This window comes from Anser cygnoides, chromosome 1 (genome assembly GCF_040182565.1).
Source record: "Anser cygnoides isolate HZ-2024a breed goose chromosome 1, Taihu_goose_T2T_genome, whole genome shotgun sequence".
Classification (NCBI taxonomy): Eukaryota; Metazoa; Chordata; class Aves; order Anseriformes; family Anatidae; genus Anser; species Anser cygnoides.
Genome location: NC_089873.1, coordinates 136,436,177 through 136,463,058, shown reverse-complemented (window position 1 = coordinate 136,463,058; position 26,882 = coordinate 136,436,177). Strand labels below are relative to the sequence as shown.

At 39.4% G+C, this 26,882-nt stretch overlaps 1 long non-coding RNA gene across 1 annotated transcript; it reads left to right on the top strand.

Moving 5' to 3' along the window:
* The first annotated feature begins 638 nt into the window (after positions 1 to 638).
* LOC106040524 (uncharacterized) lies at positions 639 to 26,882 on the top strand. Its single transcript, XR_010826506.1, has 4 exons — positions 639 to 829; positions 24,168 to 24,263; positions 24,986 to 25,050; positions 25,765 to 26,882. It is a non-coding gene; the product is annotated as an uncharacterized lncRNA (long non-coding RNA).

Genomic DNA, 26,882 nt, shown 5'->3' with positions numbered 1-26,882 from the left:
CAAAAAGCAACAACACAGAATAGTATATGACAGTATGCCATGTGGTGATTTTTGTTTTTCCCTGTTCAGTAAATCAACATATATTCTTCTGTACTGCTCTGCTTTGCTTTTCCTTTTGACTTATTGCATTATTATTGCACATGGTGTTTCTTAAAGTCATTTACCAAAACAAATAATTGTAACAAAAACATTTATTGGTCTTACTCCTGATTACTTCCAACCTTGAATGACTGAAACATGACATAGCAGTTCAGCATCAGAAAAAAAGAACCCACTGTACCGAAATGACACTAGCTACAAAACATGTAGAAAAGTCAACGGCCACTAGTATCAGCCTGCCTTTATGTCTATATTCTGGAAACAAACCAATAAAAACCAACAAATAAACAAACAAAAAACAACAACAAAAAAATGGGAGTATACTGGGTCTAGCTGGGATAGAGTTAACTTTCTCTGCACAGTGGCCCACATAGTGCTGTGCTCTGCACTTGTAGCTAGAACAGCCCTGATATCACAGCAATGCTTTGTCTATTGCTGATCAGTGCTGGCACAGCAACTAGACTCCCTCCAACCTCCCCCCTCCACACACACACACCCCCCCCCGCCAAGTAGGCTGGAATTGGGCAAGAGGTGGAGAGGGGACATCACCATGGCAGCTGACCTAAACTGACCAAAGGGATATTGCATACCATATGATGTCACAGTCAGCAATAAAGGGTGGGGAGAGGAGGGGATCTCATTATGAAGATGGCTGTCCTCTTGAACAACTGCTACATGTATTGAGGCCCTGCTTCCTGGGATGTGGCTGAACATCGCTCATTGATGGAAAGTAGGGTATATTTTTTTTTTCCTCTCTGTGCTTCCACATAGCCTTTCCTTGTTTTTTCCCTCTTCCTTGGTTTTTCCCTCTTTTTTTCCTCCTTTAATTAATTTACCCTTATCTCAGTCCATGAGCATTTCTTTTTCTTTCCAGCATACTTCCATCTCCCTCTCTCCTGAGGAGGAGGAGGAGGAGGAGGTAGATTGAGAGAGTAGTTGTGGTGGAGTCCAGCTGCCCAGCAAACTAGAACCACCACAGGGAGAAGCTGGTTCTCTAAGTCAAGAAATTATTAAAAATCTTCTATTTTCTCACTCTTACATTTCAATATAAATCAAACTACTGTTTATAATTCCTTTCACTTTATTAAGTTAAAGGGAAAGGAAATCTGGCAGGACCTAAACCTCCTCACGTTCCAGCTTCTCCTCAGATATCAGAGGGGCTGTGGGTGGCTGGGCTTAGATTCTGAGTGATGCCGAATTTGGCACTGTAAGTCTGGTTGCATTAAATATATTGAATTAATATGACTGTGGATGCACAAATAGCACAATATTGCAGTACTGTAAGTCTGGTAGCATTAATTATATTGAATTATGATCACAGATGCAAAAATAGTGCAGTCGGCACTATATGTCTGGTCATGATGAATATGATCATGGATGCACAAATCACAGAGTGGACAAGGTTGGAAGGGACCTCTGAAGACCATCTAATCCAGCTCCACTGCCGAGCAGGATCACCTAGGGCACATTGCACAAGGTGGCATCTAGGCAGGTTTTGAACATCTCCAGAGAAGGAGAGACTACAATCTCTCTGGGCAACCTGTGCCAGTGCTTTGTCACCCTCACAGTAAAGAAGTGGTTCAGACAGAACCTCCTGTGCTTCAGTTTGTGCCTTTTGCCTCTCATCCTCTTCCTGGGCACAACTGAAAAGAGACTGTCTCCATCCTCTTGACACCCTCCCCTCAGATATTTACATACATTAATGAGGTCTCCCCTCAGTCTTCTCATTTCCAGACTAAACAGGCCCAGTTCTTCCAGCCTGTCATCATATGACAGGTACTCCAGTCCTCTAATCATCTTTGTAGCCCTCCTCTGGACTCACTCCAGTAGTTCTATGTCCCTCTTGTACTGGGGAGCCCAGAACTGGACACAGCACTCCGGGTGTGGCCTCACCAGGGCTGAGTAAAGGGGTAGGATCACCTCCCTTGTCCTCCTGGCAGCACTCCTCTGAATGCAGCCCAGCACACCATTGGCCATCTTGGCCACAAGGGCACATTGCTGACTCATGGTCAGCCTGCTGTCCACCAGGACTCCCAGATCCCTCTCTGCAGAGCCGCACTCCAGCAGGTCAATCCCCAGCCTGTACTGGTGCTTGGGGTTATTCCTCCCTAGGTGAAGGACCCTGCACTTGCCCTTGTTGAGGTTCCTCTTAGCCCAACCCTCCAGTGTGTCAAGGTCCCTCTGAATGGCAGCACAGCCCTCTGGGGTGTAAGTCACTCCTCCCAGTTTTGTGTCGTCAGCAGACTTGCTGAGGGTCCACTCAGCAAGTGATTTCCCCTTGATGAATCCATGATGACTATTTCTGATCGCCTTATTATCCTCCATGTGCTTGGAGATGACCTTCAGGATGAGCTGTTCCATCACCTTTCCAGGGATGGAGGTAAGGCTGACTGGCCTGTAGTTGCCTGGGTCCTCCTTCTTGCCCTTTTTGAAGAGTGGCATGACATCAGCTTTCTTCCAGTCCTCAGGCACCTCTCCTATTCTCCACAACTTTTCAAAGATGATGGACAATAGCCTAGCAATAGCATTATCCGGTTCCTTCAGCACCTGTGGTACATTCCATTGAGGCTCATGGATTTGTGGATGGGAAGTTTGCTTAGATAATCTCTGACCAGATCCTCTTTGACCAAGGCAAAGTCCTCCTTTCTCCAGACTTCCTCTCTTGTCTCTGGGGTCTGAGAGTCCCAAGGGCTGACCTTAGCAGTAAAGACTGAATTAAAAAAGGCATTCAGCAACTCTGACTTCTCTGTATCGTTTGTCACTAAGGCACCCGCCCCATTCAGCGGCAGGCCAACGTTTTCCCCAGTCTTCCTTTTTCTACTGATGTATTTGAAGAAGCCCTTCTTGTTGTCCTTTACATCCCTCACTAGATCTAATTCCAAATGGGCCTTGGCCTTCCTTGTCACATCCCTGCATACTCTGACAGCTGAAACCAGGACGCTCTATATTCCTCCCAAGTGGCCTGTCCCTTTTTCCACATGCTGTAAACTTCCTCCTTTTGTCTGAGCTTTGCCAGGAGCTCCTGGCTCATCCATGCAGGTCTCCTGCCCCCTTTACTTGCCTTCTTACTCATAGGGATGCACTGATCTTGACCTTGGAGGAAGTGATACTTGAATACTGACCATCTGTCTTGGACCCCCTTCCCTCTAGGGCCCTAACCAACGGGATTCCTCCAAGTAGATCCCCGAAGAGGCCAAAGTTTGCTCTCTTCAAGTCCAGGGTCACAATCCTACTTTTTGCCCTGCTTCCTCCTCTCAAGATCCTGAACTCCACTATATCATGCTCACTGCAACCAGGGCTGGCCCTGATCCTCACATCTCCAACTCGTCCTTCCTCATTTGTTAATACAAGGTCCAGCAGCACACCTCTCCTTGTTGGCTTCTCTAACGCCTGTGTCAAAAATTTGTCATCAATGCACTGCAGAAACCTCCTGGACTGTTTGTGCCTAGCTGCTTGGTCCTCCCAGCAGGGTGGTTGAATTCCCCCATGAGAACCAGGGCTTGTGACTGAGAGGCTACTGTCTGAAGAAGGCTTCATTTACCTCCTCTTCCTGATCAAGTGGCCTGTAGCAAACACCCTCAGCCATGGTAGCCTGCCCTTTAATCCTTACCCATAAGCTCTCAACTCACTCTTCATCCACCCCTAGGCAGAGCTCCATGCATTCCAGTTGCTCTCTCACATAAAGAGCAACTCCACCACCTCACCTTCCTGGCCGGTCTTTTCTAAAATGCTTTCCATGACAGCATCCCAGTCACGAGAGCTATCCCACCATGTCTCTGTGATTGCAGTGAGATCATAGCCTTGTGACTGCATGCAGATCTCCAGTTCTTCCTCTGTGCAATACACTTTCAGTCTAGTAAATGACTGTTGTTTTTTATTGAGGCAACCGGAGCACAGGTTCTTTTGAATTGCTGGTGATAAATGCACTGTCTGCAAAGCACATGCAAATACCAAGAATATGACAAACATAACCAACTACATGTGCTAGCTTATGAAACAACTCTCTAGAGAATGTTAGGTTTCTCAGGGAAGCACTAGGTATAACCGAGAGTTTGAATCTCACCCAACAGGAGTCCCTATGGGGGGAAAGACAGGTTCAGCCCGTTGACTGATCCCGGAAGTCAGCGATGTCCTCCCAACTTGTCTGTGGTGGTGTCTTCCCTAACATTTTCCTCTCTTGAGCTATTTTTATATTATTTTCTTACTTTTAGGTGGAGCTTGAGTGACTCTAGTCATATGTGTCTGCGGTGTGATTGTTATAAGTTTTTCTTGTTTTAGTTTTGAATGTATATGCTCAGAGGAATTCAGAGCGCATGCTCAGTGAGGGGTAGTTGCCCCTTGGACACGGGTAGCCTTTGGGATGGGGGTGTGGTTTGGCATTATAATGAGAGTATAATGAAAAAAGTTCACCAAGAGGACATGATTTGGTTATCAGTTAGACTTAGGGCTGGCCATGCAGTCTATCAGTTTCATAGTACCATTGGGTTCCCCATCCCTGCAGTGATAACATAGAGCCTGGCCATGGTGTCTTCACCCTACTCCACCCTCTGTGCTGAATCTCTTAAGAGTCAACACACCAAGCTCCCCTGATGTTGCCAATACCTAAGGGTGCAGATTATGTTGCCAACGGGACTATCATGGAACAGATTCCTTGCATATCTGCCACATCTCACCCTGGAAGTTTCCTCAGTGCTGATCCTTCTCTTATGATATGGACATATGTTTAGCCTCAATAAGTCACCTCCAGCAATTATGCCACACACTTTCAAAATATTTTTATTTCTAGGCTATTACTGGCATCCTGTATATTCTTAAAAGTTGAAATAGGAATAGAGTTACTTTCATGTTTAAATAATTATTTGATGTTCTAAATATTTTATTTTGAAATATATATTTTTAATTTAAAACTATTATCTTCTATTACATATTTAAGGAATACAACATATGTTTCATAGTTCTATAAATTTAACATCAGTTGATTTATGTAGGTTACTCTGAAATGTTCAACTTCAGTTTTTGGTTGATATTCAGTAAGTTTTCCATCAGAATCAAGCATTCTGTGACACTCATTCTTCCTTTTTTCACTCTTTAATAGACTCTCTAATCTTCCGTTTTTATTCAGTTTTTGTCTATCTAGATATGAGTGTTTGGATTTACTGTTTTCATACACATATATAAGGATGTATATATACTGAGGCACTAAATAACTGTTATTAATCTGATTATTTTTAACTACAGTTAAGTTTGAAGCCCTTCAAATATTTCCTCTTAGTCATTCAGAAGCATTTTCAAATGATCCCAGGCAAAAACAGTAGTGGAAGCAATAGAAATCTATTTATGACAACGAATCCCACAAAACTCTAAAATTATGTTCTATAAGCAATCACTAAGCCAGTTCTATTAAAGGATCTTCATCATTTTTAAATTTGCCTTAATTCTAAAGGAAGTTAGAAAAGAAATAGGAAAAAGTGTGGTTTTCAGAGACAGAAGGTTGAAAAACTGAAGGGTTAGGCTTGTTGGAGATACAAATAAGTTTCTAGCTTTGTATTCTAGCTTTGTATTTTAATTTTCTGAATGTACACCTTATGGATTATGACATTCAGAACATAGGTGAATAAAGTTGTATCCATATACCATATTCAATTGATATTTTTTCTTACTTCGTTTCCTGTATAGCTTTTTCTCTAAGGATTTCTTAGCACTTGATTTCTTCAATATATATCTAGGAATAGGCTTTTTTCCTGTTTCAAAAATTCTGTCTAGGCTTATTTAGCTCAGATTCTATCTTGATTACGTCATAAAAAAAAATACTTGTACCATTGGGGCAATTCTAATCCACAGGGAAAGGAGTGAAGCACATTTTTCTTGTTCTCTAGTAAAGTTCTGTCTAGCGAAATCCAACATAAATTTATTTCAATTACCACTTTATATGGATGTGATATCATGGATATCAGAGCTGAAAACAATTATTAAAAATAAATTAAGGTCATATATCAGCTAGAAAACTTGTTACAGAAAAATGTAATTTTAGATTTCTTATATATTTGTTTTGATTCTTTAACATATAAAAAAGAATGGCCAGCGAAATTTCTAGAAAATAAAATAGAATCAATTAATCTGAGGATCCATGGGGAACGTGGAACCTTTGACGTGCAATTTAACATCTAAGAAACTCCATTTTTGAAGAATCCAAGTCATAGAATACCCCAAGTTGGAAGAGACCCACTCTGGTGGTTTTACTCAGCTGGGCAGCTGAGCTCCACAACTGCTCTCTCACTCCCTCTCCTCAAAGGGAAATGGGGAGAAAATACAATGAAAAAGGTTCAAGGATTGAGATAAGAACAGGGAGATCACTCAACAATTACCATCACAGGCAAAACAGACTCAGCATAGGGAGCTTAATGAAATTTATTACCTATTACTTCCAAGATAGAGCAGTGAGAAACTAAAACCACAGGGTCCATCCATCAGGAGAAAACTGCTACAACGCGGGTCCCTAACAGGCATCAGCTCCTGCCAGATCCCCTGCTTCTGCATGGGCTCCTCTCCATGGGCTGCAGCTGCGGCCCAGAGTCTGCTCCTGCAGGGGTTCTCGATAGGCTGCATCCTCCTTCAGGTGAGATCCACCTGCTCCACCAGGGGCTCTTCCACAGGCTGTAGCAAGGAGATCTGCTCCACCATGGGGTGGAGCCCAGCTGGGATGGCTCTGGCTGCCCCTCCAGCTCCTGAAGTTCTTGTTTGTGGGTCCTGCATATGCCAGCGGGACCCTCCCATACGTTGTTTTTTGCTTGAGCTGGAATCCAAACCGCGGAGGAGAGTGCTGTGATCATGTCAAGGCAGATGATGAGACGGATGGACCCATCGTGCTGACACCAATCTAGGACCGGCTCCTGTTAAAACACAAGCAAAACCTCGGCCCCAAGTTATTAGAGTGCAGGGTACTTCCCAATGATTGGTGCTTTAATTTTTTACCATGACTTGTGCCTTTAACTGAATTTCTCCCAGATCTGTCTGTCGCCTTTTCTCCTGCATGGACAGATACAAGGACCTTCCTCTGCACATCAATTTAAAAATTTAAGAACATAGCATGCTTTAGCTATCTTTTCCTGGGGGTCTTATCCTTATTGCCCCTTTTTTGTTTTAGAAACATAGCTTTTAGGGTGCCATGGGCCTGTTCAATAATTGCTCGACCCGTGGGGAGAATGAGGTATACCCGTCAGATGTTGAATGCCCCACTGTTGAAAAAAAAGTGGGCTGCATGGGCCCCATATGCTGGCCCATTATCTGTTTTAATCATTTTTGGAACTCCTAAATTCGCAAAAGCTGATAGAAGATGTTTACACACATCCTTTGCCTTTTCTCCTGCATGAACAGATGCAAAAATACAATTAGAAAACATATCAATTGAAACATAAACATAGCAAAGTTTTCCGAATTCTGGCAAGTGTTTAACAAACAATCCTTTAAGTCTATTACTATTAATGTCCACGACTGGGGGAACATAGCTGGAGATGGTAATCCTGGTTGAAGTGCTCCCACATCTTCCATGACTTCATTAATTTTTCTCAGATCATATAATGGTCTCCATTTTCCATTCCTTTTCTTGATTACAAACACCAGAGAGTTCCAGGGCTAGTCATGGGAACAATGTGTCTCGCTTTAAGTTGTTAAGCAACTCGGCCTTCGGGCCCTATGTATCCTGTTCCTCCCGGATCGAAGGGAAACAGATTCAGCTCTTTTCAGGGCCTATAGGGCCTGGATCAAAATGAACGTTCAGGTCACCAGGGGGCGTAACAACAAAGGCCTGCGATGGCTGTAGCAGCGGGGGGGCTGATGGTGTAGCGGAAGGATCGGTGGACGAGCCTGCAGATCCCTCACTAGCTGGCAAACCACACGTTTCTGACTGTGGTCCCACATTGCTCTTTAAGGCCTCAGAGACTGCCCGCCAGGTGCCAAGCAATCCCACCGCAACCTTGTCGTTTTTAGTAGCATAGTCCCACGCCTTGACCTCAATTTGGTCCTATGTTTCAGGATCATAAACTGATTGTTAATAAGGGGAATAAGCTGTAACGTTACCAGGCCTTTTTTTGTTTCTAAGGACATATGATTCCCCATAGCGTGCAACTGCTTACCTTCGGCCAGTGAGGGGCAGGTGTGTGCGCAGGTCCGCTTCTCTCAGGTTGAGCTTCTTTCCAGATCAGGTGCGACTATTTCCAGCGACTTTCTATACGAGCCTCTTTCCAGCTCCAGTGTGCCAATTTCCAGCGACTTTCTGTACGAGCTTCTTTGAGCGGTTTGCTGAGTTTGGCAGAACCTATCTTCATGAGGCGATCAATGTCCCTGTTCCTGTCCTGGTCCCTGTTCTGCTAGCCTGTCCCTATTCATTCCTTTTTTGGTTTTGTCCCTGTTCTGTTAGCCTGTCCCTGTTCTTCAGGTTGTCCCTGTTTGGGCTCCATTTGTGGCGTAATAACCACACGGAACCAAGGTTCTTTTAGGATCAGTAAGTGCTGCCACTTTATTGATGACATAACTTCATTCTCCATGTTGCCTCTAAACTCTTTACATTCCTGATGGCCTCATCGTCAAGAGTCTGATGTTATCACCAACCATGGGGCTTTTCAACCCCCATGGCCACACTCCCACACCTCCTGCCCTCCTTCTTCACTGACCTTGGTGTCTGCAGGGCTGTTTATCACTCCTTGCTCTCCCAGCTGCTGTTGCAGAGCAGTTTTTTTCCTTTCCTTAAAACTGCTCTCACAGATGCCCAACCAGTGTTGCTCATGGGCTCAGCTCTGGCCAGTGGCGGGTCCCTTTGGAGACAGCAGAAACTGGCCCTTATCTAACATGGGGCAACTTCTGTATTCTTCTCACAGAGGCCATTCCTGCAGCTCCCAACTACCAAAAGCTTGCCACATAAGCCCAATACAACCAACAACATCATGGAGTCCAACTCCTGGCTCCGCACAGGGCTACCCAAAACTCAGACCATATGTCTGAGAGCATTGTCCAAACACTTCTTGAAATCCAGCAGGCTTGGTGATGTGATCACCTCCCTGGGGAGCCTTTTCCAGTGCCTCACCACCCTCTCAATGAAGACCCTTTTCCTGATATCCAACCTGATCCTCTTCTGATGCAGCTTCATGCCATTCCCTTGGGTCCTATGGCTAGTCGCCAGAGAGAAGAGATCAGTGCCTGCCACTCCGTTCCCCTTAGTGAGGAAGCTGTAAGTTGACATGAGGTCTCCTCTCAGACTCTTCTTCTCTAGGCTGAACAAACCAAGTGACCTCAGCTGCTCCTTACATGTCTTTCCCTCTAGACCCTTGGCCATTTTTGTAGCCCTCCTTTGGACACTCTCTAATAATTTTATATCCTTTTTATACTGTGGTTCCCCAAACTGCACACAGTACTTGAGGTAAGGCCACACCAGTGCAAAATAGAGCGGGACAATCACTTCCTTCAACCAGCTAGCAATGCTGTGCTTGACGCACCCCATGGTATGGTTGGCCCTATGGCTGTCAGGGCACACTGTTGACTCATATTTAACTTGCCATCGACCAAAACCTCCAGATCCATTACTCAGTATGTCTTCAAGTCCCACATCCCAGTCATTTGTGAAAACATTAAGGAGGACTAGATTTAAAATGGAGTCATGGGGAACCGTAGCCATCAGCCTGAATAACCACATTTACTATAACCCTTTGCATTTCACCCATAAACCAATTGTTCACCCACAGTTTTATGCATTTATCTGGCCATATTTTGGACATTTTGTCCTGAAGGATGCTGTGAAAGACAGTATTGAAAGCTCTGCTAAATCCAGAAAGATGACATCTCCGGGCTTCCCTTGGTCAACTAGATGGGTGACCTTGTCATAAAAGAAAATTAAGTTTGTTAAGCAGAAGCTTGCATTTGTGAATGTGTGTTGGCTATGACCAATGAGTGCATTGTCTGTCACATGATTTTCAATAACTCCTAGAATAATTTTCTCCATAATCTTACGAGGTGCTGAAATGAGACTGACAGACCTGTAATTACCAGGGTCTTCTTTCTTGCCCTTCTTGAAAATAGGATCAAAATTTGCTAGCTGCTGGTCACTTGGGACCTCTCCAGATTACCAAGATCATTGAAATATAATTCAGAAAGGTCTCATAATGACATCACCTAGCTCTCTGAGTACTCTGGAATTAATCTGATTGGGCCCCCTAGGCATATATGCAACCAGGTGGAGCAGCAAATCCTGTACAGCTTTGGGGTTGGCTGGGAGTTCATTGTTCCCACAGTCATGATCCTCCAGCTCAGGGCACCTGGGGTCCCAGAGCTCATCATTGGTGTTGAAGACAGAGGTGAAGTAGGCATTAAACATCTCTGCTTTGTCTATGTCCTTGTTTGTCAAGTGACCATCTTCATCAAGTAATAACTCATTGTTTTCTCTTGTCCTCATTTTGCTGTTAACATAATAATAATAATAATAATAATAATAATAATAATAATAATAATAATAATAAATAATAATAATAATAATAAATAAAACAAAAAAACTCCATATCGTCCCCCAAACTACTGGACAGCTTTAACTTTGATTGAGCTTTGGCCACAGAAATTTTCTCTGTACCATGGTGAACAGCATCTCTGTAGTCCTCTTATGTTGACTGATCTTACTTCCAGTGACCTTACACTTTCTTTGTCCATCTAAGATCTAGAAGAAGATCCCTGCTCAGCCAAGCCAACATTTGGCCCTGCCTGCTTGGCTTGTGACATTTTGGAATTGTCTTCTCCTGTGCTCTTAAGTGGTGGTACTTACAAAGCGACCAGCACTGATGGACCCCAATGCCTTCAAAAGCAGTTTCCCAGGGCACCTGACTAACTAGTTCCCTGAACAGTCTGAAGTCTGCTCTCTCCGTATACAGGGTTGAAGTTTTGGTGGCAGTTTTCATCCAAAAGATTTTAAACATAACTACTTCATGGTCACTGTGGCCAAAATGGCCACCAATCACCACTTAACCCATGAGACCCTCTTTTTTTGCAAGCAACAGATCTAAGAGAGCACCTTTTCTTAATCAGCTCCCTTAGTACCTTATCATCAAGGTGTTCAAGTACCTTATCATCAAGGGCACTCCTGGATATGTTTGTATCAGCTGTGTGGTATTCCCAGTTCACATCTGGCAAATTGAAGTCCCCCAAAAGGAAAAGGCCAGCAGATCTAGAGGTATCTTTTTTTTTTTTTTTTTTTTCTTTCTTAATATTTCATTAATGTCATCATCCTGGCTGGGTGGTCTACAGTGGACTCCCACAGCAACATCCAGTTTATTTGCTTGTCCCTTAATCCTTACCCAGAGGCTCTCAACTGTGTCATCTCCAACTGCAAGCTCTATACAGTCTAGCCCCTCCCTTACACACAGCGCCACCCCTCTGCCTCACCTGGCCTGCCTATCCTTTCTGAAGAGCCTATAACCATCCACCATAACACACCAGTCCCAGGACTCTTACCACCAGGTTTCACTTATGCCAGTGATGTTGTAGCTCTGGGACTGAGACAAGGCTTCTAGCTCCTCCTGCTTGTTCCTCATACTGAGTGCATCGGTGTAGAAACATTCAAATGTGCTTCACTGTACCCAGTGCCTCTTGGAGCAGACTGAAGGATCTCACCAGCACGCAGTCTCAGATTTTGACAGGCTGTTCCATACCTTATACCTTAAGCAGTGTGCTTAAGCACTGTTCCATACCTTATACCTTAAGCAGTGTGGCCAGCAGGTCTAGGGAAGTGATTGTGCCCCTGTACTCGGCTCTGGTGAGGCCGCACCTCGAGTACTGTGTTCAGTTTTGGGCCCCTCGCTACAGGAAGGACATGGACGTGCTCGAGCGAGTCCAGAGAAGGGCGACCAAGCTGGTGAGGGGTCTGGAAAACAAGTCTTACGAGGAGCGGCTGAGGGAGCTGGGCTTGCTCAGCCTCGAGAAGAGGAGGCTCAGGGGCGACCTCATCGCTCTCTATAGGTACCTTAAAGGAGGCTGTAGCGAGGTGGGGGTTGGTCTGTTCTCCTACGTGCCTGGTGACAGGACGAGGGGGAATGGGCGAAAGTTGCGACAGGGGAGTTTTAGGTTGGATGTTAGGAAGTACTTCTTTACCGAAAGGGTTATTAAGCATTGGAACGGGCTGCCCAGGGAGGTGGTGGAGTCACCATCCCTGGAGGTCTTTAAAAGACGTTTAGATGTAGAGCTTAGCGATATGGTTTAGTGGAGTACTTAGTGTTAGGTCGGAGGTTGGACTCGATGATCTTGAGGTCTCTTCCAACCTAGAAATCTGTGATACTGTGTGATTATCACCAGCAGGCCTGTGTTTATCCCTTTTCCCCTGCACAAAAATTATTTTTCCCCTCTAAAAGAGGTGCAAACTATCAGGCAGCAGGCCTCACATTGTGTAGACCATGCCATGATTGAGAAACACAAAATTCTGCCAGTGACACCAGCCTCGCAGATGCATATTGATCATTTAGGTCCACCTGTTCCTTTCAATATTTTTCCCTTGTACTGGAAGGACGGAGGAAAATGCAACCTTTGCTTTTAACATTTATACTTAATGGCATAATGATAAAGTATAACTGACCTAAGAAGTCGTTCACAGGCACTGTGGTGTAGGAGATATTTTGCTTATGCTGAGAGGCAAACACAGAGACAATCAGATAGAAGTGTACTGTTTTTCTTCTTGTTCCATCTTTCCCTATTACACATTTGTAGAAAAGAAGGGTGGTTGATGTCCATGCTTCCAAGAAAAAAAAACCCACATATTAAAACAAACAAACAAACAAACAGAAGAATAAGTGAAAGAAGTGGTTCTTTTACTTACAATACAATTACTAAGAGATGTTAACATCATGCTTTTGAAGTAAGCAGTGACAGTATTTCAGTCTGAAGAAATCCTGAAGTGTTGTTTGTGATGTTTTAGAAAGCTTTTCTCTGAACAGAAAGATCTAGGAATCCGTACAAAATGACTATGCCTAATTATAAGAGTTGTTATTTTGCTCTTATAATTTGTGACTTTTTATGCAATTTTAAATTCAGCTGACAATGGATTAGATGCAAAATATAAAGAATACAGCTACTATTTTCATTTTAAGGCTATTCAAAGGAAGACAGGATCTGTGTCTCTGTCTACCTCACTAAAAGCATCTACAACAGGGAGCAACACGTGGCCTGCTAGCCACATGATGAAAGCCCACAGGAAGATATGTAAACATAGGTATTTTAATCTGTGAGCTGGATCCCACATAAATGTTTACAATGTGTCCAATGTCAACATGAAAGAAAATGTTCAAGTTTCCTTTAATCAATTACCCACTTACATAGCTAGATTATCAGCTATTGTACAACTGAATCAGTTATTCGGTTATACACACAGTGGAGCTAATGGGGTGATTTAAAGGACTAAATATAAGGGTGGGATTCACTTGCTTCCAGCTTCCAATACAATATGGCACACTTGTCCCATCAAATCTCCAAGTTCCATGTACTTGGTGATACCACTTTAGGGGATTTAAAATAAACCCTGAATTTCCCTCCATGACATGAATTTTCATGTTCATCACTGATTATACTGACTCAAATAGAAAACTGATATGTACACTTTAAACATATTCTCTCTTTTTTAAGTGCATTGCATTAATGCAAGTAACCATATGAAATAAAATAAACAGAAAAAAAATCATATATTTATTAAATTTATTTTTTTTCCCCAGAGGATTCAATTGAATTGTTTTAGAATTAGCTTGAAAACTTTTTCAAATAGAGGATCAGTTAGTCATTTGTCATATTGTTGTTCTGGTAGGAGGTAAATGGAGCTGAACGACATAAATGAGCATACAGAGGTGTCTCAATTTAGCAAATACGTATTGCTTAATAATTCAACATTTCTTTGAAGAGCACTTAAAGATTTGAAATCTTAAAGACATTTGCAAAACAACTCTTCCAACTATTTTCTCTAGCGGATACTGAATTAGAGAAGGCACGTTTCATTTTAGCATGCTGTTCATGAAAATAAGAATGGAGAAATAATGTTTTCTTAACAGGTCAGAATGACCTAAATAAACAGTTCCAAAGAATATTCCAGATGCTACTTAAAACATCTGTAGCTACTCACCTTAGTTACAACACAAGTCCTTGTCCTCCGTGTAAAAATATATCGCAAAATTCAGAGTGTGTATCTAAGATGGAGAAACTAATTTAATTAATTTTCAAGTTTAGGTTCTTTTTTAGGTTCACTTTTTTACTTCTAAATTTTCAGAGATACTTTCCTTTTATTTTACTCCCCACTTCAATAAGAGTATTACCAAAAGTAGTTTAGTCAGATATTAAATTAAGGGACCAAATAAGAATTTAATTTATAATTTATAAGAAAGTTGTTATTTGCTAACTTAATTCACATATATATTTTAGATAAACTTTTGGAAAATATTTTGATAAATAAGCTCTTTCTTGCTAATCTTCCAATCTGAACAACATTTTCTTTCTTTTTTTTTTTCACATCTGTTACTTTGCAAACCACTTTGAGATACATTAATTTCCTTTTTTGTTTCTTTGTTTGTTTGTTTTTACAAGTAGCAGTTCATTTCTACTCCCATATCCCTATGTTTGCTCTTAGAATGGAGCATGTAACTCCCTGAAAAAACAAAAAAAAAAAAAAACATGTTTTTTGAGGTTATTTCCTAACCTTGTGTTTATTTTAAGGATACGTAAGGTATTCTATTCTTTAATTAACTTAAGGCCTAAGAATGGAGGAGTTCTCAACTCTTTTTGCATGAATCTAGTGTAAGTTAAGAATATGTTTACTAAGAACTCTTTGATGTTGTAGCTCAGATATCATAATTAGAAAAGGATAGGATGAGTAGTTGTGGCAGTTGCTTATATATAATTTATTGCATATTCACAGCTGCCTTAACTCAGCTGTTACTGGTCTAAATAGTTCTTGCAATTAACTTTAGTAAGAGAAGAATTAATCTTCAGTAAGAGCAGAATTAATAGAGAAAAGGGGGAACGATGTCAAATAAATAAATAAATAAACAAACCCCACAGTTAAAGCAGTGGTTGTTAGAAAATAAGGATTAAAGCAAAGAACTAGAAAAGTTTATCCTGGTATGTTTTCTTCACCATATAATTTCAGCCAAATTCCTAAATGTTCTCCATTTACTGTGGTATCTCCAAAAAGTCTCATATCATTGAACCTAACAGAGGTAGTTAGGTGATTATAAAATCAATACAAGTTATCATTTGACCTTTTATATTTTCTGAATGAATTTGAAAGTGTGCTTCTCTAGGCTGCTTAATGAGAATATCTAGCTGAAGATTATCAATTGTCTAGTATGGTTATGTCTCTTTCTTACCTTTCTAACATCTGTCTTAAGATGGAGTAAAACTCCAGGAAAATCTTCTTTCTCTTTCTTAAAAGAAGCAAGATACTAAGTGCCAAACTTTAAAGGGGTCAAAAGCAGGTAGCATGAAATACATATATTTCTTATGTATAATAGCCTTGGTCTCTGAGTTATTATAGCTTAACAGATTTTTTTAAAGAAGATGAAAAAAGCAATGCATAATGTTTTTGGTATGGCTGAGTTTTGGTGGATTTGAAAATGTATTCATAAATAATCTAATACTAACACAAATTATACTGCCTTCTGCTGTTAAGATCAGCAGCTTGCTGCATTTGATTATTTCTTCCAAGGCATTAAGAATAATTATCACTAACTGTAAAGTACTATGATCATTATTAACCATATACAAGAATCACATTTGTTAATGCCAGACCTCAGTATTGATATTTTCTGTAATGATTTCTTCTTTAAGAAAGGTCTTAAGAAAAGAAAACACTTCTTGTAATGAACATAGTTGTATCGGGATGAGCTAGGATACAGGCAAGCACAAAAGACAATGTAATGTCTCCTTATTTAAATGGTTGAAATTGCTAATTATCCTCCTTTTTAAAGAAATGCATCTTCCCATATTGCATTTTGCAGGTAAATTCATTAAATTGCTTGGATTTTCTTGGGGAGATTTAATAACTGTGTGTCTTCCTACTTCACTACTACCACAAGACAAATAAAAATATGAGTGATTTAATAGAAATGTAAATCCAATACAACATTATACAGAGGTGATGTCAAAAAGACGAGCTTTTTTTTTTTTTTTTTTTTTTTTTTTTTTTTTTTTTACTGAGGGCATATAGCAGAGCTTTTCATAAAGTAATGAATTCTGTAAGACCTCTGTAGGTCTAAAGACATTATTATTATTATTATTATTGTTGTTGTTGTTGTTGTTGTTGTTGTTGTTATTTCCCCTCTTGTTGCCTGTAAGCATATTTCTGGGGCACCTACTCCACATCCAGCCATACTGCAGGTACTGTAAAATATTGCTGAAGGATTTAGAAATCTCGCTTTCAAAATCCGTAAGCTAGAGAAAGGTGAGGGGGAATATAAAACCATCATTTAAAATCTTGTCCTTGTATATGGGTCTGCACTATCACAGTAAGAAATCAATGATACCTAATATTGCCAATGCACCCATTAGGTAGAATTAATATACAGTATATTATAATCTTACATAGAGAATCGGGATTAAATTTGTCCATACACAGCTCCATGTTTCTACAGCTTCCAGGATAGACACTAGCAAAGTAGCTCCTCACTTTATTGAGGTCTGCAGTATAGCCACTTATCTCTTGCTCACTAGAATTTCTTTCACTATTTCCAGGCAGTGCTTGTATCCCCTGCAGTCTTTATTCCCATCTGAGCTGCTCAAAAAATTAGTTGTTTCTACAGACCTTTCTTCTTCCTTGATGCTTATGCCTAAAAAAGATCTTTTTCAAGTCTGGAAATTAGATGAAAATTAGAACTTTCTTCAGTCTTGGTTTTATTTTCGTCCTTTCCCCCTGCTTGCCTTTCCCCTATTACAAACTCCAGGAAACAGATGAATAAACAAAGAGAGTCATTGATCTCCCACTATTTTGAAGTCTTCCATTTGAGTAGGTGGAGCTTCTGTTTTTCAGTATTTACGAGCAAGATAGTTGCTAGCTCTTTATTGTATGTGTAGATGTAAATACTAAGTCCTAACCAAATACCACAGCAAATAAAATACAGAAAAGAGACAAAGTTCAAAGTGTCAATGAGGTGGTTGCAGGGAGAAGGTGTGTGTGGTGGGGGCAAGGGGAAAGCTGCTGCCATTGATATTTATAGTAGATTTACATTAGCTCTAGACTGCATATGAAAGCAGAAGGCAGTATAAGTCTGAGCCTCAGAGCTTCAAATATCCAAGTGTAAAAACAAAATTATAGTTAAGAGTTCTAAAACCATTTTTACACTCATTAAACTCAAAATGAGTAATTTTTATTAATAAGATTTGCAGCTATTTAGTCACTGATAATTTTGCCAGTTTTAATTAAGTCTGATTTTAAAAGATGAAGTTTGGAATATGCATAGAAGAACTGGAAATGAGGATTGGCTTAGTTTGTTTTACAGCAAGAGTTTATATGTCAGTTACTGCAGAGAAATACATCTTTCCTCAGGAAGTTTAGAATAACATAAGCCATGATCCAGGAAGATTGTTTGTTCTTACTCTAGACATAGAATCATAGAATCATTAGGGTTGGAAAAGACCTCCAAAATCATCTGGTCCAACCATCACCCTACTACCAATGTCACCCACTAAACACCCTAAGCACCAAGTCCAACCTTTTCTTAAACACCTCCAGGGACAGTGACTCCACCACCTCCCTGGGCAACCTGTTCCAATGCCTGACCACTCTTTCTGAGAAGAAATGTGAAATGTGTCCTAATTTCCAAGCTAAACCTCCCCTGGTGCAATTTGAGGACATGCCCTCTAGTCCTATCACTAGTTTTCTGCTAGAAGAGACTGACACCCAGCTCCCCACAACTTCCTTTCAGGTAGTTGTAGAGAGCAATAAGGTCTCCCCTGAACCTCCTCTTCTCATACTAAACAACCCCAGTTCCCTCAGCTGCTCCCATAGGACTTGTGTCCTTCACCAACTTCGTAGTCCTTCTCTGGACATGTTCCAGGGCCTCAATGTCTTTCTTGTACTGAGGGGCCCAAAACTGAACACAGTACTCGAGGTGCGGCCTCACCAGAGCTGAGGTGATACGATCACCTCCCTGGTCCTGCTGGTTACACTGTTCCTGATAGAAGCTGAGATGCCGTTGGCCTTCTTCATGATTGGTGCCTTCATTTTTCTTCAAGGATCCTTTGGACCTTCCAGAATTGGCTCTTTGCATTGAACTTCCTCCTACGTTTTGAGAAAAATCTACTGAGAAAAAGAAACAGAGATGGAACACCATATGTTATAGTATGCCACTTATTTGTGATGTTACTATAGTTACCATCTTGCCCACATGAAGGCTGTAATGATTTACTGTTTTCAGTATTTTTCATAACACAAACTTCCAAATAGTTCCTGTGTGTTTCTCAAAGCCTAGCCCAACAGTCTATTGTTATTCAGCATATAAAGGAAAATTTGTAAGAACCCACCAGCATGGTAATGGACGTGTGAATGTCCATCTCTTACAAGAACATAATTTTGAAGTTCAACCATAATGGTAAATTACATTCCTATATCTCAAAACAAGCAACAAATTATTGGTCACTGCATGAGCAGAATTTAAATGAACGGATAAAAAACTACAAAATCCCACTTTGTGCCTGGAGAAATTAAATCTCATCTTGAATGCATATTTACTATAGCTGTCTTTATGTATTGGTTTTAGTTGTGCATATACCCTCTCAGAATACAATATAATTCCTGAACATAAAGTGAGATATCATGCAAAGATATCTCAGGTTGGAAATGAGGAGACATTTCTTCTCAAAAAGAGTAGTCAGGCATTGGAACGGGTTGCCCAAGGAGGTGGTGGAGTCACTGTCTCTGGGGGTGTTTAAGGAAATGTTGGACTTGGTGCTTAGGGACATGGATTAGTGGGTAATATTGGTGCTAGGGGAATGGTTAGATCAGATAATCTTGAAATTATTTTCCAACTTTAATGATTCTACGAGTCTGTGATTATATATGGAACAGAGGAGTTCAGAAAAAAAAAATAAATAAACAAAAAAACATATAGATAGAAAGTACTTAAAATAATAAATGACAATATAACAAGGCAGAATGATTGTATTTCTTTCTTTATTTTTTTTATGTATAAGACAGGTGAATAAGCAAGTGTTAATATTTTAAGTAGAGATTTTTATTTTCTAATCTATTTGTTGCTCATTTCTAATACAAGTCCTTCTATTCAAAAAATCAGGTATTTCCCTGATTTCTTCAGAGGTCTTATTATACTGAAGCACAATGTAATCCAAGGAAAAAAAAAAAAAAAAACCACACCCCCCAAAACAACAACAACAAAAATACAACACAGAAAAACATACACACAACATGAATCTTAAATGTACCTAATTTTCCTCCCAACACTGTTTCCATTTCTGTGTTTTGCTATTTGTTCAGCAGAGAACAGCAATGCTCCAGTTTCTAACTTTGGGCTGGACACTGTCCTTCAGGTTTTCTCATCTATGTGGGAGGGAAAAAAGATGGTGCCTGTATTCTAAGGGATGTCACATATTCTTCATCAAACCAGTTGCTCCTTTATGGTATAAAACCAAACCCTGATTCACGTAATCTTATACCCTCTTTTGCTCCCAAATAAATATTTATCTCATAGAAAGCATCAGCACAGCTTTGCAGGCTATAGAGATAAATAAAATTAGAAAAACTTTGAGATGCCTTAGTCCTCAGATTATTCAGAAACAATATGAATAATGACAGGAGAAGAATCTCACTGGAATTGCATCGTTTTTGAGGATCAGGCATAAGGGCCTGATACAGTGAGGTAGTATAAGTCAGGGTACATGTACAAATATATGTACTAATTTTCTTGGCTCTTTTTCATTATTTTATATATATTAATAATAATATAACATTTATTATTATAACATTAACAAAATATGATATGATATATATGACATAACATAATATAATATGACAAACATACCAATATAATGTAATAATAATAATAATATTCTAATTATTAAATTACTATTAATATTAATCATCCACTATTTACTAACTTTTTGATATCATATAATAATATTTATTAATAAATATTAAATATTAATTAATTAATATTTATTCATCATAGATCATATTATTATTACCATTGTATCAATATATCAATATTAATATTTATTAATATTATTAATAATATTTATTACATTAATATTAATAGTATTTTTATTACTATATTTAGCCCTCAGGCAGGCTTCCAGAGAAGGAAGGGGTATAAAGTACTTGGAATACCTGGCACATTTGTATTGGTATTTTCTTTCTCTAGAGGGTACGGCAGTATCACTTTGTGGATTAGAGGAAGGGTATCACTAATATCTAGTGATAAGAAATTTCTGAGAGAAAAGTAAGAGAAATTGTGGCTATGAAAGTATAATTTTAAACTGAAAATAATAACCTTTCGGCTTACTGACATGAAAGACAGTTATTGTATTTTCTCAATATTCATAGCAATCAAGAATCTATCTAGGAACAATCCATAAGGCATTTATGTCAGTCTTGACAATTCCCTTCCTCCCCTAATCCTGGTATACATCTTTGCCTTCAGCCTTCCTGTAATATTCATTTGGCAAAATGCCAACAGTTTAATTCCTACAATCATTCATAATAATGTCAAAATGCATTAATTTTTAAAGTTCTTCTTAGCCAGGCCTCACAAGTAATTAAAGATATCATCAGTGGGGAAAATGGTCCAGAGATCTTAACTTAGGCCCAAATTTCTGATTTAAATCCTCTATCAAAGGTTTATTCACATGATCTGCCTCAGATGGAGATCACTGAGACAGACATGAGGCAGATCCACCCTACAAAGTGTGGTGTTTTCCGTTAACAAATATGCTAAAGCTAAGGTCTTAGCAGGACTTTTTAGCTAGAGCGCAGCCCTACAGATAGAAGCATAGAATCATAGAACACCCTGAGTTGGAAGGGACCCACATGGACCATGGAGTCCAACTCCTGGCTCCGCACAGGGCTACCCAAAACTCAGACCATATGTCTGAGAGCATTGTCCAAACACTTCTTGAAATCCAGCAGGCTCGGTGATGTGATCACCTCCCTGGGGAGCCTTTTCCAGTGCCTCACCACCCTCTCAATGAAGACCCTTTTCCTGATATCCAACCTGATCCTCTTCTGATGCAGCTTCATGCCATTCCCTTGGGTCCTATGGCTAGTCGCCAGAGAGAAGAGATCAGTGCCTGCCACTCCGTTCCCCTTAGTGAGGAAGCTGTAAGTTGACATGAGGTCTCCTCTCAGACTCTTCTTCTCTAGGCTGAACAAACCAAGTGACCTCAGCTGCTCCTTACATGTCTTTCCCTCTAGACCCTTGGCCATCTTTGTAGCCCTCCTTTGGACACTCTCTAATAATTTTATGTCCTTTTTATACTGTGGTTCCCCAAACTGCACACAGTACTTGAGGTAAGGCCACACCAGTGCAAAATAGAGCGGGACAATCACTTCCTTCAACCAGCTAGCAATGCTGTGCTTGACGCACCCCACGGTATGGTTGGCCCTATGGCTGCCAGGGCACACTGTTGACTCATATTTAACTTGCCATCGACCAAAACCTCCAGATACATTTCTACAGGGCTGCTCTCCAGCTTCTCATCCCTTAGTCTGTGTGTATAGTCAGGGTAGCCCCTTCCCAGGTGCAGAATCTGGAACTTGCTCTTTTTAAACGTCACATTGTTGGTGATTGCCCAGCTTTCTCGTTTGTCAAGATCTTATACAACTTCGGGGTTGACTGGGAGTTTATCAATCCCACAACCATGATCCTCCAATTCAGGACACCTGGGGTCCCAGAGCCCAAGATGCAGTATGAATTGCCCAGATGCAGTATAAAGCTGGTATTTTGCTTTCCTTTTCAGAACATTGTTCAGTTGTGTCCGTCTGAATGACAGACATATCCAGTCTAGAATTTCTCTAAGCAGATATACTTAAGCTATTTCAAAACCTAGGATAGCAGTAGTCTTACCAAATCTCCCTAAAGAGATGATCGAAATTTAAAAGTTAGTGATAACAGATAATGACAATAATTATGTTTTACTGTCTTTTATTATTGTATTGGGGAAGGCTACTGAGGCATTGTAAATTTGAGTCTAATCTTGATAATAGCAGTCATTCATTCAGTTTTAATATAAAACCAGTTGAACACTATGACGAAATAATTAGCTGAAAGAATAGGTCACATGCTGGGATAGTGGAACAGTAGAATCTGTTCTAAGATTTCATTATTAGAAATGAAATGTGAATGATGTGAATATGAGGCACAGATTGTATTTCTTTTTGTGTGAAATACAAGGGTCACACAGAGGAGCACAGGTTAAGAAACAGAGGTAGAGAATACGTAACTGACAGGAAAACTGTCAGGAAAAAGGTGAGAAGAGATTCTGGATGAAGTGCTGGATAGATTTATACCTGGCATAATTAAAGAAACACAAATTCTGGTGCTTGATTCTTACTCATTTAAATGAGTTAATTTACATACTCTCCATTGATAATGAGGATTTCACAAATTCTTAATTTAGTCAATTTTATCTTTCTTCATTTTTGTTTTTGTGCTTTTCCTTATATTCATGTAGCCAGAGTTTTGGCCAGCTGCACCAATGAATCAGTAATAGCATTAATTCTATATATACAGAAAATAAAAGTAAAATAAAAATTGTAATTTTTATAATATTAAGAGTAGATTATAAACTATAGAATCATAGAATGTCTTGGATTGGAAGGAACATTAAACATCATCTATTTTGAACCCCACAGCCATGGGAAAGGATGCCACCCACTCAGTCAGGTTGCCAAGGGCCTCATCCAACCTGGTCTTGAATACCTCCAAGGACTGGTCATCCACAATTTCTCTGGGCAACCTGTTCCAGGACCTCGCCACCTGAAGAATTTCCTCCTAACATCTAATCTAAATCTCCTCTCATTTAAAGCCATTCCCCCTTGTCTAATCATTATCTGAACAAGCAAAAAAAGTTGTTCTCCAATACATACTTTGGAATAAAAGTTGTTTATAGTGTAAAAGAAGAAAAAAAAGTTGCTCTCCGTAACATACTTAAAAGTCACGCATAGTTAAAGGTTGAGGACTGGGGAAAGAGATTATTATTAAGCATTTCCCCCCATGGATATTGGAAATTCCAGTTTTAATTTTCCATCCATTTTTTTATAGGCACAATTTAATATGGACTAGTTGGTCTTAATTCTGGTTCTGCAGGTATGTCTGACAGAAATCATTCCTATTTCGTCCTTAGAATGTTGCAAAAGAATTTTACACCTACAAACATGTGCACAAACCTTCTGGGAAAACCATTGCTGTGTTCATAGGATATTTTCTTTTTAAATAGAGATTATAAGGACTTGTAAGACACTGTAATATAATTCCTCAGATAGCATTACAATATAATCCCATTTCTCAATGAAAAATAAAGCCATAAAAGGTAAGGATTTCCTCTTAATTTTTACTGACCTTGTGTAGGGACCTTTACTAGAATTTCAATTAGCCTTCTATTTTCTGAAATACTAAATCTGCTTGTAATTATTTGACTTTTACTGTTAAATGGTGGCATGCAAACACATGTTCAATGTCTGATCAGTTTTATCTTTTTAGAAATCCTTAGAGATAGCCAAAAAGGAAGAATACTCCATGAACCTGTCTGTTTGCTGTTTATGCCAATGCGGCAGCTATCTTAGATAACATACCTCAGGAGAGGCTTTCTGCAGACTTGCTGTCTTCCCTGGAAAAATGACATACTTTATTCTGGGTTGATTAACAGCTAGTGGATTCATCAGAGGCTTTTAGGGCTAATGGCTTTAGAAGAACATAAACTCCTGGCTTTGTGCTATTAGCAAATGTCATTCAAATTGCTTCTAGTAATGGCTTATGAACACTAAATATAAATTTCTGTACACTTACAGCCATAGCCTGAACAGATATGTGGATTCTCACAGTAACTCCATCTTTCAGGTCATTTACTATATATAATAGCTGCTATGCAGAGTGGACATAAGTCTCATGGTAAGATCCTTTTGTTTATGAAAAAAACATCTGAGTCCAGCCAAGGTCAGTGAATCTACTTCTGTAAAGGTAGTGTCATTTCCATTGAAATTTTATAGAAAAAAAAAATGTATTGTTTAGCTTGTTTCAGAGTGCCTTTACATAAAGGATCATTTTTGGACAGATATAAGAAACATTAAAGGAAGTACATTCTCTTTAATATTAACAATCATTATCAATTAATAGCAATGTTAATTGGGATCTTTAAAATATGTAGGAAAATTATGTTTCAAAGGCACTGACACCTTGGGATATGTTAAATTAGATCTTTGCCAGCAGCACTGATTTCTTTTGAACACAAGTGGGAAACAGCAGCCTGGAAAGTAATGATGCTAGTAACCACACAAGACAGATACAGGCAAAGCACTTGCATATACCTTCACTACTTCAAATATCATTTGTTTTTAGTGAAATATGTTTTTCACTAGAGAAACCAATTTATTCTTAAGGTTTATCTCTGCAAAAAGCCTTGTTATGCTCAAAATCGTCTTTATGTGCAAACAGTAAACACATCTTTTATGTAAAGCGAAGATTTCATGGTTATTATTATTATTGAAATGTTAAATGTCTAATTAAAAATAATTTTTAGTCTAGACATTTTTATGGTATTTACACATAATATTTCCATACAAAAAAGACCTCAGTAATCATACAACTGACATTGTAACATACTTCTAGTTACTACTACCTTTCTTGTGGTTATACTCTCCTTTCCATTGCTCTTTCAGGTCTTAAAGGCACTAGTTGCAGCTGCTGGAGAGGAAAAATCTGCCTCTGGAGTCCTTTACCAGAAGTAATATAATGTTGAAGTTTGTGATTTCTTCCACACTTTAGGATCAACTCCGTGTCACTTTTCCATATTTGCTAATGGAGTTTTACACATTTGCTTTTTATTTGTTGGTATGCAGCTCCACACAACACTACAACTTTTGCGTGTGTTTCTATTTCTTCATTTTCTTTTTTACCCCCCAAAATCAGTTTTGCTCATCTCCAGCTGCATTTCTACTCCGTGTCTGTGCTTCTTGAGGCCTCTGCTATGGCACCAGGACAGTATTTCTGTGTACTACAAAATTGTGTGTAAATATCTCTTTCTACATAGAAAACCTGCTCATTACTTTTACCTATTTAAAACTATAATTTTATCACATGAAGCTAAATGAAATCAAAATAGCCATAAATACTTGGTCAAGTAGAGAAATCAGTATCACAACTAAACCAAGTAAAATAAATTTGCAGACAGTTCAAGAAAAGTTCAGAGCAAACCTGACAAGACTCAGTCCTCAGGCTTTGCAAATTCCATACAAAGTGTATGTCCAATCACTAGCAGTAATGATACTGTATTACAGGGATACATGCTTACACGATGCATAGACTACATATCATGTAATTTTCATCTAAGTCTTTATAGGAAAGAAAGAACTTGTTCAAGATTTCTTATATATGGCTAATCTAACACTGTGAGAATCTATGGTGTCTTAAAATAATTCTCTCTCATGATTCTTACTAGCAAATATAAAGAAAACAGCTACAATTTTCCCAGAGGAAGGAACAAATGATAAAAAAAATCAGTCATCACAGATGAAAACTTGAAATCACTAGGAGTCACAGTACCACTTTTGACTATTCCAAAATGGAAAGCAGATAAAACGAAAGAAAAGAAAGAAAGAAAGAAAGAGAGAGAGAGAGAGAGAGAGAGAGAAAGGAAGAAAGGAAGAAAGGAAGAAAGGAAGAAAGGAAGAAAGGAAGAATGAAAGGAAGAAAGGAAGAAAGGAAGAAAGGAAGAATGAAAGGAAGAAAGGAAGAAAGGAAGAAAGGAAGGAAGGAAGGAAGAAAGGAAGGAAGGAAGAAGAAAGGAAGAAAGGAAGAAAGGAAGAAAGGAAGAAAGGAAGAAAGGAAGAAAGGAAGAAAGGAAGAAAGGAAGAAAGGAAGAAAGGAAGAAAGGAAGAAAGGAAGAAAGGAAGAAAGGAAGAAAGGAAGAAAGGAAGAAAGGAAGAAAGAAAATTAAAAAACAAACGAACAAACAAAACTAAACTAAACCAAACTAAATCTACAAATAATTTCTACTCAAATCCTTCAGGTACCTTGACATAGATATTTGCTACTCCATTACTGAAAAACATATTTTGAAGCCTGAAGTATTACTTCTCAGATTTGGTAGCTTTAGACACCTGCACTACTATCCGGTTAATAAAATAGGGTGATGGTTAGAAAGAGAGTTCTGAAATTTATTTTTCATAATGGTTTGAAAATATTTGACTAGGCCGAAGACAAAGGCTCTCCAGGTGTAATATGGGCAAGGATTTCTAGCCTGTCAGATATGATTAATAGGGAAGTGGTCATGCATCACTAATTTAATTTTCATAGAGAAAACGACAATGAGATCTGACAATAGCATAGCTGTATATATAATTGACATAGACTTCAGTACATCTCACGGTACATAGCAAATCATAAAATAATTTGGAATTAAAGATTAAGATAGGAGATATGTTGGATGAAATTCTTTACTGAGTAACTGAACTCATGTCATAATGTATACAGGTAGGAATGAAAGCATAGGCACTGTGCAACTGTGGCTGCTGGGGCACTTTGGTCATGCTACACAGTACAGCAGATAGAGTTTAT